The sequence below is a fragment of the Ursus arctos genome, unplaced genomic scaffold (genome assembly GCF_023065955.2).
Source record: "Ursus arctos isolate Adak ecotype North America unplaced genomic scaffold, UrsArc2.0 scaffold_2, whole genome shotgun sequence".
NCBI classification, from domain to species: Eukaryota; Metazoa; Chordata; class Mammalia; order Carnivora; family Ursidae; genus Ursus; species Ursus arctos.
The window spans coordinates 52,226,136-52,241,032 of NW_026622874.1; positions in this window are offsets into that span (position 1 = coordinate 52,226,136).

A 14,897-nucleotide genomic window follows, 5' to 3' on the forward strand; every position below is an offset into this window, starting at 1 on the left:
TGGTCTCATTTCAGTCCGTAATGAGCAGTTTACCTAGCCTAATGACCTGTGAGGTACATTGGTTATTTTCACAGCTGCAAAAGTCAGATTAAAGAATAGACCCAGAAAGGGTCACAGCAAAACCCTATGCTACTCATCAGCAAAAGAATGGACAGAATGCCTGTGCCCAGTGAGAAGATACACCAAAAACCTTTTCAGCTTAACAACCTAACTGCCGAGATGGTTTGGTAGTGCAAACAGGAGACGAGATTCTCAGGGATGTTAGACTATTTCTGCCCATCATCCCTGAGCTGGGCTGAATCGTTGCCATCAATGGATTCACAAAGGGCTTCAATTAATTCAGAATGAGATTTCATAAGAGTTCTTCCTTTGATTACTCTAATGTTTCCATTAAAATAGACATGTTTGTTTCCTTTTACTCAAACATCATTTAAAAAAAATTTAAACCAATCCATCTATACTTCTCTCATTCTAGAACAAAAGGGTAATTCCTGAAATAATTCTATTCCTTCTGATGTTTGTGTCTTTAAAATATTCTTGGGATTATTAAACCTTCTCTGCGGTCATTATTTAGCAAAGTCGACATTATTCATTGCCTATGTTTTTCTTAAAGTCAATCCCCTTAGCCTTTAGTCATTTGTCTTGATTTTCTCTGAACCTGTTCCAATGCTTCAAACTCTATATGGAGTTAAGGTCATTACCCTGGACCCTAGTTCTTTAAAAGAAAAAAAAAAATACCATCACTTTCTTCTTCATTGTTCTGGGAAATCATGGGCTCTTGACCAAGGTCATTTTGTCAAGTTAGTGGTATTCTGTATGATCAGAAACCGGACACATCATGAGACATATATCAAAGGATATTATCAAATCTCAGTTATATGGGCCCCACAAATTTTGAATTTGTGGTCATTGAGACTTGGGCTGGGTAGTGCATGCCTGTTCACCACAATGATATTTTCATCCAGTCAATTAACATCCAAAACACACTACAGGGGGAATAAAATACTTAGGGAAAATAAAATTTTCAAAACTCTTGCTACCATACAAATGCTATTTGCAGACAAACACCGATTTGAGTATTACGTGTTTCAGTAAAATTTTCTTCAATGTGAATTGAAATTATTAGTAATTTACCTGTAAACAATAACATTGTGTGTCCTTAAATATTAAGTATTTGGACTTTCTACTGGTTTAGAAACACAATTTCCCCCCAGTTCATCTACATTATGAAGTTGTGTTGTCTAATCTTTATTACTGAGAAAGAGCAATGAGAAGTAGCCATACCTTTCAGTGAAGTTCACTGGGAAATTATGTATGAAATCCCCAGCACAGAGCAGACACTCAGAAATATCAATTCCTTTTCCTACCCAACCTCATCATCTTATAAATTTGGATACAGAACCAGAACAGGTAGGCGAGCGTCCTGAAGAGGTAAGAGGTGCACCTAATTTTAATCCAGGTTCGCCAACCCTGGTCCAGTGCTCCTTCTGCTGTAGCATTGCTCTCTGTTTTCTGCCCGCCTTGCTTGCTTGCTTGCTTGCTTGTTTGCTTCCTCTCTATGGAGGGAGTCCTGGAACTCCTGTCTGATAGGCTGGAGGCAGGTGATGAGCTGGGTGGGGAAACAGGGCAGTTGCTGATTTCAAGGGAAACCATTTTAGCAGTGACCGCCATTTTTCCTCAACAACCAGCTGAACTCAGTAGCCTGGGAGCGTGATTGCCAGGTAGCTGTAAGATGGGATGGAAAGGCTGCCGGAAGTGGCTTCTAATCATATTTTACAGATTCGCCATGCTCTCCTTACTCTGTGACACATAAAAATTGTATAACAGCTCAGAGAAAAATGTTCTGTGCTATATATCCATTAACATATTTAAAAAGTAAAGTAACTAATATTCAGAATTCTTTTTCAATCTTCTGAGAGTCCTTTGCGGTAATAGGCCTCTTCCACAGACAGGAACCATTGGCTTAGAATTTGATAAGAGTCGGGCTCAGTTGAAAAAAGAAAAGGCAAATGAGGCCAAGTCATTTAAAATACTCCATTGCTACAAGGTGGAACTTTATTAAAGCATTATAAGGTGTAATAGCTCCTTTAAAACTATAAATTCTTCGATGATTGCACAGTCAGAGAAAATTCAGTTGGTCAAGTCATGGGAGTACTTTTGGGTGTTTTATAATACATTTACATATTAGCCAACATCCAGCAGAAAATGAGTACTCTCTGGAAATAACAGAAAGCTTAACTTGTACAAAAAAGGGACATTTATTATAAGATAAAGGGGTGTCTTCTGGGACTGAGGATAAGCCCTCAGAAAAGAATTATAACCACGGTAGAATGCTCAGGAGTCCTGTATTAACCTGGACAGGCTGTTATTTTAGCTTCCTGTCTGCTAACATAAAAATCTAAAAACTGGACAATTAACTGTCATTATGATTTTAGATTTGCTTTATCTGAATCTATGATGGATATTTAATAAATACTGGCTTAAGCACTTCAGCTTTTACTTTTTCCCTCTGTTAAGTATTTAATGATCTGTAAATAAGCACTTGAGAAAATGCTACCTAAAGGGACCCTGTGCTCTTTTACAACATGAAAAATCTTTGTGTAATGCAAACGGTTCGCCTTCTGATTTATCTGTTTGCTAATAAGATGTTTAGGCCTACGTGGTAAGTATTCTGCCCCCAAATCCAAAAGGCCAGTCCTGTGGAAAGAGAGGTTACATTCTCCTACAGAAAAGTATTGTTTTCTCTCCACCTTCCCTGGCATGGACCCCTGGTCTTTTTTGAAGAGGACATCTAGCACCTTACACCAGGCTCCAGGGCTGTGGGAGACACCCAGTGTTTTTGTTCTCATCTTCATTCCTGGCTCCTCTGCTCCATTCTTTAACTCATTAACATACTGCCTTTCTCTGTTCCCTGTTCGTGGTTTCTCCATTCAAGAGATCATTCACACCACGGGCAGAATTAAATCTCCTAATTTTCAATTCCTGGGAATTGCCTCTGGGAAAGGGTGGGAGGGTGGTGGCATTGAGGACAGTTCCCGAAAGGGAGAGCTGGGGCTGATGACCTGGGTAGGGTCCATCGTAGGAGACTGGGCTTCGATGTAGCAAGGTTTGGGGGTGACCCAATCTGGTTCTTCCAGGATAGTCTTTCTCAACGGCATACTTATGCTCAGATGCCTTTTTGAGAGTACCGTTTGACAACCTCCATGTTTAAGTGCTCCCTGGAGATTCTTACGGACTCTGAAGTTTGGTAGGCCCTGTTCCAGAATGTATTCTCAAAAAGATCCTGTGAAAAGACAGAATTTCCATGAAGCATCTTAAGCAAGCAACTTATCTGAGGCACTTGTCAAAGCCTTAGCTCTTCTTAGAGTTCTGGACATACTACATCCTCAGTGGGTTCTATGCCTCCCAGTTCTGCGAGCCGAGTAGCATAACAAGAGCCGTGGTAGGTTCCAAAGGCCTCGGTAGGCATGGTCACTAGTCCCTGAATGATTTTCAGTCAGCTAGTAAGAAATTATTGAGTGCAGGTGATTGAATTCTGTATTTTTATCATTTATAGGTTTTAGTTGAATGGATTTTTATTTTTTTGAGAGAGAGAGAGGAAGGGAGAGAGAGTGGGGTGGGGAGGGGCAAAGGAAGAGGGAGAGAGAGAATCTCAAGCGGACTCCACATCCAGCATGGAGATCATGACCTGAGCTGAAATTAAGAGTCTGCCGTTTAACTGACTGAGACACCCAGGTACCCTGAATGGATTTTTAAAAAGCTAATACTTGGGAGTCATGGCAGAATTTTATTATTAAGGATATGTCATCAACGGGTATGAAATCAGGAGGATTGTTGAGTATTGCTGTCCTTGTTGGGAACTGCTAGCAAAGTCAAAATGTCTTAATACTTGTCTCCAACCTTCTCTCCTTTGTTTTTAAACAAAAAACCCAATTTATCACTTCATCGGAAACAGAAAAATGTACCAAATTCAAAGCACCTTCTATGTGGCAGTTGCTGTACTAGGGTATTTTATGGACATTAGTACATTTAACCCTCCTAACTGAGGTTGCTATAATTATTTCAAACTTCAGCAAAGAAGCCCGAAACTCCTGCATTAGCGTCAAGGCATACAGAAGGCACTAGGGCTGGGCCAGGAATCCAGCTTGGAATCACGCCCGTGTCTGTGCCATTTATATCACACACAGCGGCAGTTACGAGCCCTTATTTCTAGATGAACCGTATCTTTCTTCAAGGAGCCCGTCTAATCCCGCCTATCCATGCAGCCTTCCCTGACATTCCTTAGCGTTGTTTCTCGGCACCATTCGTTTGCTATTTATGAACATGCTTTGTCATATTTTCACAGTTTAGTATTTCTGAGGTTGGGATCATCTTGCCATGGGCGGCGGGTCGTAGTAGGTCAGTGTTTTGTCTTCTTCCTTAACGGTACATAAAATTCAGGTACATCTCAAATTGATGGTATCTTAGATTCAATAAAATATGGTAGATACGACTTTGCTATTTAATAGTGTGGACATGTCCTATTAAGATTATGTGGCAGAAAGAATGCTCACATAAATCCATGTGCTCCCCGAGTTTCTGCAGCTTCCTTGAAATCCAGTTGGGTCCATGTGACAAGTTCTGGCTGAGGGATTCTGAGCAGAAGTGACACGGGTTTCCCCGGGGCCAAGGCCGTTAAGAGCTGGTGTGCCCCCTCCTTCCCTGTCACAGCAGACTTGGGAGCCAATAGGTATTAGATACTCATTTAACGGGTTTACGGTAACATCTACTCATCTGACGAGTGGACCATGAACACGCCTTCTGCTGGGTTCCCACTAAGCAGAGACTCATTCTTGACACACCAACACAGTAAGTAGCAATCCTGGGGTGCTGGCCCCCTTGTTCCTTTACGTTTCCTCACTTTGCATTATCAGTATGTCCAGCTAGACTTCCACTGGCAACTTTTATTTACAATAACGGGTCCTGGGAATGGGGGAGAAATACTCTTAGAAAAAGGACATAAGAAAAGCACTTGGATTTCTAGCATCGAAATGTTTGGCAAGATCGCAGAAGTGAGCAGGAAACTGAGCTTCAAAACGCAGGGCTGCAAATCCTTCGGCAAAGGCCCCACTCCCTTCTTGAGCGGCGTTCAGGACTGACTGACGACGAGATAACTCCCTGCTTTCACTGAAAGTTCGCGTTCCGAGATCGCAATCCTGAATTCACTTTTTGTATTGTCTCGGGAAAATCGTGTTTACAAGAATGCTTTCCCGTCCCCCCTTGAATTTCCTGATCTGAAGAAGTGAAGGGAAAGACTATTTGCTTTTATGTAATCAGATTCTCTGGGATTTAATCCTGTATCCCATTTATGGCCGAGCGAGCCATTCAAAATTAAAATGAACCTTTCATCCGTGTGTATCATAAATGGGCATTTATCAGGATTATATGATTTTGCAATCCATCTGAATACGTAACCAGAATTTGTTTTCTTTCCGTTTCACTATGTAATTACCATGCAACAATAACAAAAGTGACATGTTTGAAGAACAGATAAAATGCTGCAAATTGGCCAGTAATGGTGATATTTCCTCATCTTCTGAAAAACCCATTTATTCTCTCTCTCAACAAATCAAGGCATTGTCAGCCCACACTCATCTTGTGGCCAGAGGGGCTCCACCAATTTCTGGATGTGAGTGAATCTTGGAATGCAGATGAGGGAGACCGACGAAGGCTTTCAGCAAAGGCAGCTGGTCTTTGCTTGCCTCAATTTCTAAATCATCCATAATGGGGCCAAGACCTCCCAAGCACTAAAAAGAGCGAGCTGACATGCTGGACAAACTGTTAATTTTTTCCTGAAGAAGCTGCTATATCGCACATCTGTCACTGCAGCGCCGACAATTACTCACCGAGTGGGGGGAAAACCTGCCGCCTGTTTCTAGCTGAGTTGTTAAGGGACCTAATGGAGAAATGCAATGGCATAGGAGTCAAAACATGCTGGTTGCCCGTGTGCTTGGTGATTGTTTCCTCATTTTGGAAGGCTGTCCTGTGATATTAAAACATGTGAAGTAGACTCAGATGTGTGAAAAGGAATCCGAAGTCACACTGTAATAGGAAAGGCACGTAAAGTTGTGGGAGGGTCAAGACCCAAGCCTTAGGAATTAGGGACCACTGTACTGACTGCTGAGAGCCTAGACACGATAGCCGTTGTGTTAGAAATACTGGGGTTTTGCACTGCAATTTTCACACCCTTAACGTGTGCTCCCAAGGGCACATTAAAAATTTTTTGTGAGTTTCATACTTGGTGCATGTACTGTGGGTGACCTATCGTTTCCATAATGAATTGTAGCCATCCACAAAGAACTTTAGAATTCCAGATTTGCCACCTGGCCATCGGACAGACCCTAACTCCCACCCTCACCCCAAACTCATTTGCTCATCAGTATTATGAAGTTTTAGCATTTGAAGACATTCACCTCAATAAGGGATGCAGGGAACTGCTATTTTAGGAAGCGTATTTTAAGTATACGTTGAGTTAGCTTACTAGTTCTCACCGTCTCTGCTTTTATTAAACAATGCTGCCTCAGGAAGAATAAACATTTCTTGGAAATTTAATAGGAAGATGAAAAATAGGTAAAAAATAGATGTGGGGGGTTGTCTTTTTATCTGGGATACTATCATAATACAGTCTTATCTCTATGGTCTTATACCGGAAAAATCAATTATCATACTTATTTAAAATGCTAGCGATTTATTTTGAAAATTCAAACTAAAACAAAAACCAAAACCAAAACCTAAACAAGCACAGAAATCGCCTTCAATTGCTACCCAACTTCATCCTTGAAAGATTAAGGGGTAAACAGGACATTCTGATAATGAAACAGGAGTGAGGTCTGTGAATCTGGGAATGATTTAAACTGTCTGACAATTCAAAGACAGAAGACAACTCTAATGTACAGATAAAACTAAAAGTGGAAATAGTAGATCATACTCCTGGCAGTTAATGGCACTGGCTCACTAGAGACAAATCTGGATCTACTTAAAATGTCAGGTGTGTGAAGTAATGAGTCTTTGCTTAGTAGGAACCCAGCAGAAGGAGCCTTCATGGTCCACTTGTCAGTTGAGTATATATTACTGCAAGCCTGTTAAATAAATGAGTATTTAATACCTACTGGATAAAAAAAAAATCTACTTACTCTAACAACTCTACTTAGTTTTAGGGAGAGAAGATAAAATTTTTTTTAAAGATTTTTTTATTTATTTGAGAGATAGTGAGGGAGAGAGAGAGAGAGCACAAGCTGGGGGAGGGGCAGAGGGAGAGGGAGAAACAGGTCTCCCGCTGAACAGAGACCTTCTGATGCGGGGCTCAATCCCAGGGTCCTGGGATCATGACCTGAGCTAAGACAGTCGCTTAACCGACTGAGCCACCCAGGTGCCCTGAGAAGCTAAAATTTTATCACCATAGTGAGATGCTTCTTACAGCAAACAAAACTCAACACTTTAGTGAGGATCACAGAATATTTAAAATACCCAAGCATGTTTATGAAAGGTACAATGTTCCAGGAGGAAATGGAGTGACTAGAACATATATGATTCTCATTGATATTTCAAGTGGCCAGAGAGAGAACGTGTACTTGCTCCTTGAGAAGCAGAGAACGCTTGAGTGGAAAGAGGCCTTGAGACCATTACTCTAGCCCAACTTCGGAGAAAATAAACACATGACGAAAATGTGGTAGAAGAGGTCACAGTCAGCTGTGAATAAATGTCTGAGTCAAAAATGTTCACCAATTTTTTTTCTAAAATTCTTTGAAAATATTGAAATTTTCCAGGGCTTAAAGATGAACAATGAATGTAACTATTAGATCTTAATTATCAAAGGGTAGTAATTAAAAAATTTTTTAGAATATTTTTAATTTTATTTTTTATTACTTTAAAGTTAAGGGGTAAATATTTAAAGCACAAAGACAATGACTGCTTATAAATAACATTTTTAAACATTGTTTTATTCTTTCATTCTTTGTTGTACTATTAATGTAGCATTCTACCAAAGGAAAAAAAAAACTAAAAAAAAAAAAAAAATCCAAAATAGTCTTTGCTAACCAACTTCATTTTACAATACTAATTTAGAACACTTCTTGTTTTTAGAAAGACAAAATATAGGAAGAAATGGTTTTCTCGTTCATGAAATATCGGCTCAAAATGAAAATGTGCTAAAGAGAAGCAATTGTCAGTTCAATTCATTACAAGAATATCAATTCACAATGTTAAAATAAACATTAATGCAATATTTTGCAATCATGTCTGTTTATTGCACACATATGTGCCCTGTAAACATACCTATATGTATACATTGTGCATATCTTTAACCCTACTGTCTTAACTTCTGTTTGATAACCACGGTATGAGTTATAAAATCTATGTATTCAAGTGTTGAGACTAATTAATTCATATATTTTAGTTAGTTAAGCATTTTCTTTTAAAGGGGTATCATGTAACTGAAAAATGAAAGCAAACAAATTTGAGGGGAAAGTAGCCTTAAAAATTACATTTGGGGGCAGGAAGGAAGGAAGGAAATGACTCGAACACACAGTCTCATCAGTATCAAGTATAGCAAGTATACAAAGAAAAAAAGTTGAGCTGCTAAGGTAGTCATGTTCAGCCTCTCTTGGCGACCGGCAGGGATGGGTAATTTAGACAGTAAAGGAAGAGACCTATGCATTCTCTTAACGTTTTTAGCCCAACTGATCAATTTGATGTGGGGCTTTAGATACTGTAGAGTAGAAAAGTGGCTTCACAAAGGAGCAGAGAAAAATCTTAACCACCTTTTCCAGAAGACGTGAATGTGCATTCTAAATCATGAATTCCTTTGGATGCTTTGGGTTCTATGTGCATAGTAACAAGCAGGTAAAAATTAACTAGAACTATACGTGAAACATAAATTAGTGGGCTTCATATCTTAAAAGATACTTGATTTACATTAGAAATTCAGTATTTTAATTGTTTATTTCTCCAATTAAGTTTGGGTACAAACAGAACAACAGGTCTGCACTGATTGTTCTTAAGGACTGAATGGGGAAGGGATGTATGTGCTTCTGATGTATGTTTGTGTGATAATAGTGGGGCCGGGGGGAAGCTTAGGATGTTGCCACTTCTCTACTTTGAGTATTGATTCATATAGTCTATATAGTTAAATACGTCCATAACATAAAAAATATTTGAAGTCCGCTGAGAGCCACACAGAGGGCTCTAGACGTCAAGAATTTGACCTTCTTTTGCTTGTTGCTGATGTAAACATAAACTACTTTGGAGGGAGTGTTCGAGAACAACACCCAAGCTAAGTGAGCATCTCTGAGGGGCTGCTTCAGAGGACTGGTACCTTTCCAGAAAGGAAACAGTACAACATGTTCATAAAGACTAATATTTAATGAAGGAGTTTCCCCGTGCCAGTTGGTATATGTTCTGCTCTTCCTCACTAATACGGTTAGAATATCGCAGAGTGGAAAAGAACAGCCAAGTCCTCAGGAATTTGGGACCAGTCTCAGAATAACCTTACTGTGTGTTTTCAGTGGCTCCAAATTTGGCTTTTCAAAATTCTAGGGTTTTAGAAGATTTTTAGGCAACGGATTTAAAAAAAAATCTTTTTAATAGATCCTAGAGCACTCTCTACACTATCATAAAGAAGTTTTAACCTGGTATATAGATGATCTCCTCCAGCTTCCCCCCCTTACATAGCTAGAACGAGTATTTAACAAAACACATTTCCTTTTTAAATGGCAAATTTCAAAGAAACAAACTTATAAAAAATAATCATACGACAGGGTTACTCTATCCAATAAGAATGCCTCAAAAGAGCAGTTCACCTGGTAGTCTATAATCCCTTAACCAACCTGTCCTCTTACCACAATACCCCTAGGAAAGAAGATAATTCTTAAAAGAAACGTGTACATTTGGCAAATCATAGAGGCTCTCCAATGGCAGGCTGACCTTTTTCTCCCCAACTGGCAGTTAGGAGACCACCTAGGGAAGGTCTACTATATGCACAAACCTTCCCTCCCTCCTTTAGAAAACATTTGCAAAAGTTTCTAAAACCTACTAGAATGGAGCATCGAGGATTTTCAGGGCACTGAAACTGCTCTGTGTGATACTACGACGGTGGATCCGTGTCATTATACATTTATCCAAACCTACGGAATGTACAAGACCAGAGTGAACTGTAATGTAAGCTGTGGACTTTGGATGATTATGACATGTCAATGCAGGCTTATCGGTTGTAACAAATGTCCCACTCTGGTGGGGGATGTTGATGATGGGGGAGGCTGTGCATGTTTGGGGGCAGAGGGTATATGAGAAGTCCCTGTACCATCTTAATTTTTCTGTGAACCTGAAACTGCTCTTAAACAAACAAAGAAAAGCCTTAAAAAACTCCATTAGAAAGGTGATTCACATGTGTTATCTTGACCTTTACTCAACCAATAAAAGCCATTATAAATATATTATCAGTCCTTAATAATGAAGATCAACATCTTCTAAACTAAGAGCAATTTAGAAGCTCTGGCATTATGAAGCAGATGATTCAAAAATAACAATAGGAGGCACATAATAAAAATGACTTGTTTTGCTTGGTTTTAAAGTAACTACTTAGATGTTAGAAAGGGCAAATCATTATCATTCATTTTCTTGTTCACCTTGTAAATGGGCTGGATCATTGCCAGAAATCTGAATTCTTGGGAGAGCCATTTAAATTTTCAAATAAATTGATTCGATAATTCTAGTAGGTTACTCCAATGGTTAAAATTGAAAATTAGTTTACCACTGTTGCATTGATCTTAAAAAAATATCAGCCTTTGGGAAGAGAGAGGTAGAAGTCAGTCTAGATTTATAGAATTTACAGTTCAGTCATGGTGAATTTAAAAAATACATTTTTCTTTCAATAATTCTTTTATGTTCTAGATGAGGTAAAATTTGTAAAATCTGTATTAAGGTAATGTTGTGGGCACTCTGGTGATAACAATGATGAGGTCTATTTTGGTCAAAATGTCTGGGGGAAACATTAACTGCTGTTTGTCAACTGTGAACTTTATACTACACTGTCCAAGGATAGATTAATTGGTACCACCCCGTTACAGAACCCTCACAAATAGCCAAATTTGAGGAATGTGAAATTGGCAAGCTGTCAAACAAAGATTTGCTTAGGACTTCATTGATGTGATGATAGATCTTTCAAGTTCTAGGGATGATAGGAAACACCATCCTTTCCGACCTATCCCATCTGAGAAACCTGTGGGTGTGCTCACATTTGCCTGGGCATGGCACACACACGTGAATGAATTAAGCTAGAAATGATTGACCTATGAGATCAAAATAAACAGGAGAAATGAGCTGTTCTTTAGACCTAGAAATAGCTGAAAATTGCTGCAAAATTTTTAAAGGTGAAGGTTTTCACTTTAGCACCGGGAATTGTGACGGAACCCCATTTCTCTCGCTGTGGCAGGACTGTATGCAGTTAGGACGCTAGAGTGATGAGTTTGAGGCAATGTAGATTTCTGCTTCAAAAACAGAAGCTGTGTTGTAATTTTAGGACAATGGGATATATATCGTGAATAAAAATCGTAAAACATCTTTTCTTTGCTTTTCTTCTTAGGCGGACTTCCCTGAATTGAGAGTGGCAGTTGCGGGGGTGCTTTTTGGTAGAGGAAATCCAAGACCTAATCCTTTTGGCCTCTGCATGGCTTGAATTGGCTCAGCGATCCCCTTGCCATCTCGTCCAAGGCCTGACCCAGGTGTCCAGCCCATATTCTGGAGCATTCGGTTTCCAATGTTGTTTTCTAGGATTGGCTGGGCATTTTCCCCTACAAATCCTGAAATGACAAAATGACAAAAAAACACAACCCCCCAAACACGTTAGTACAGACATAGGTGAAGATCCTCTCAAGCTAAGAAAATCATATTCTCCTAGGTTTTTCTTTCAACATGGTACCTGGGTGCGGGGTGGTGAGGGGGAGGGTTGTCTATTCACCTTGGGATAAGGAGCTTGTAGGGGTAGAGGGATCAATGGAAGAAAGATCTTGTTTAGAGTGTCAGCTCTACTACTTAGTAGCTCATTAAGTTAACTTCCTGGGGCTTTTGTTTCCTCATCTGTAAAGCAGGTGTAACAAGGTCCATTGGCCTACCTCACAGAAAGTGCAAGAAGCGGTTGAGTTCGTGTATGCAAAGCATCCTCAGTAAATGATAAAATACAAAGAGATTTATTTTCATTCCTGCATTAGCCTCAATGATGATTCTGAAAATCACCGACTTAACACCATAATCTTACATTTGCCTGGGGCCTTGACATTCAATAAAACCAAAACCAAAACCAAACCAAACAAACATAACCAATGACGTCCCTAATTCCTAGGGATTGTTTACATTGTTCTAATCCTCTTCTTGTTATTTATGATTTGGACTATAATAATTCCTTTCTTCCTCCTTCTTTCATTTCTATGTTTTGATCACTAGAGAAGCAGGCAAGAAGGGAAAAAATAGAGGAAAAGAATATTAAAGTTACAGATAGGGTGATATATAAAATAACTCTTCTCTTTTCCCTTATCTCCTACCTACCTTCATTCCTTATTTTGGAAAAGGAGATTGGGCAGTGCTTATCATGAGCTTTAGAAATAGCTCTTGTTTCCTCTATGTTCTTAGCAAAGATGTCTTGAGAGATGCACCCATTTTAAGCATTTTCTATTTGATGACATTTTCAAAGATTGACTCTTAAATTCTCTTGGAGGCTCTTCTGGAAACAGTGGAGCTTATAAACTGTACATATGATTCTAGGGGAAAGTGTAGAAGTACTAAATATTTAAAGTCAAATGACTGAGAAGTTAACAGATGTAAAAGTCAAGTAACCACAAGACCTGAGCTCCCTCCTTCAACTGCACGCTTGGCCTTGGTCTGCGTGTCTGTTGTGGAGCGGGTTGGCACTCCAATGGGTCCATTTCTGTCCACCCTGTGGCAGCAGCTGTGAGACTGTGGTCTATGAAAGGGGAATCTAGCAAATCTAGAGGTAACCAGTTAAAAGTGATCAGAACTCTAATAACCAGGGCATTTCTTGTGGTTACTCCCCTTGCAGGAGGAGGAAGTGATCATCAAACTAATATTGGAGATGGTGTGGGAAAGGGGATGAGGGCATCTTAAAACAATCGTTTTATTGAGAACATATTTAGCCCAATCTTCTCTATCAGGGCTTTCCAGGAAGTCTGTTGTAGAACTCTGAGGTCGCAAGCTTACAGGGATGCAGTGTTTGCTCACCCTTCCCTCCCTAGTCCTTCAGGGCTAAAGATCGTCTCATTTTTCAAAGATCTGAGGATGCCTCTGGTGTATGTACTAGCTCAGCCCTGGGTCCAGCATATTTCTGCTCTGAACTGTGGGTGGCTGGCTTCCTGGACAGTCTGAGGGTTGAAATGGGGAGCTGCTGACAAGATCACTGCTCTGTTTGGCACCGACCCACAAGCCCCCTCCACCCCCTTCCCAACATCATCAATTTTTCCTCCCTGACTGGGGATTATGAGGGCACCTCTACTGCATTCCCCCCCTCCCCCCAACCCAAGAAGGTTGGGACTCTCTGTCCTTCTCCTTCTTTGAGATTATGTTTAGGATGGATCCTCAAGCACCAATATCAGTAACAAAAGTATTACCTATGGGACTGCAGAGTATAATGTTCTATTTCTTGGCCTGGATGGTGGTTACAGAAATGGCCAATGGATTATTTTATTCTTTACATGGTCCCTCTGCATTTCCATGTGTTCTTGGGAGATGTACTTCATGGTAAAAAAATTAACAATAAATGAAATAGCAAGGTTGAACCAATAGTTTGTTTTATGTGGTACTTTGTATCTGGCATTCTGGGGAAGAGCAAGTGGATTGTTCCCCATGATCCTGAACTGTAGAAGACAGAAACTGCAAAGTGCCAGAAATAAGTTTTAATAACGGACTTTCATTTACTATAATCGATGGATTTTCAAAGCCCTTTACTGGAAATTGTGGTAGTCTCAATCTTCAGTACATTGTAGGACTGAGAATGGAATACACTATTGTCATTTGCTGAATTAGTACCAGGGAATAAGAACCAGGTTACCACAATAATGAGAGGGTTTTGGATTTGTCCAATTGGTTCGTAGCTCACTGAAACAAGTACCTTAATGTGTAATGGAAAAAAAAATTTTAGTTGCGAACAGCTTGAATGGCAATGACTGGTATAAAAAAAATTCATAACTAACATTATTTACTGCTAGACCGGGCAAAAGATGTATTTTATATATAATATATATATATATATATATGTATGTATATATATATATGTATAATCTCTTTGTGCACACATGCACACACACATATATAAAATGTAAAAAATGGACTTCTTAATTACACACACACACACACACACACACAACTAACAAAGAAAAGCCTTTTGTCAAAACTCTTCCCTAATATAACAACAAAAAGAGTCATTCGAGTTTTATTTTGAAATTATGATTATGGTGGCAACCAAGAAAGACCTCCAAGGTATCTCATACTTTCTGAACAGCCGCCGGTCAGGTATATCAGGTTGAACAGTACGCCAGCATCCTGTCCCGCATCCTTGATTTTTAAGTGATTGCCACAAAGCAGTTTAATTCCATCTGTAAGCTTAAATCGCATCAGACGTCTAATGATGCTCTGAGCTACACATCTATTTATTCATATTTTGGATATAAGAGCTTGCTGAAGTTCACGTTTACAATCTGTTTAATATTTAAGAAAAAATATGAGGCCAATTTAATTTACCTCTTCAAAAATGGCTAAACTGCGGTCATTTCTCAGTTCTGAAGTGAACAGCAAATGGTAATTGAGTATCATCATTTAAAAATGTTGATATTTCAAGCACGGTGGTCCCAGGAGTG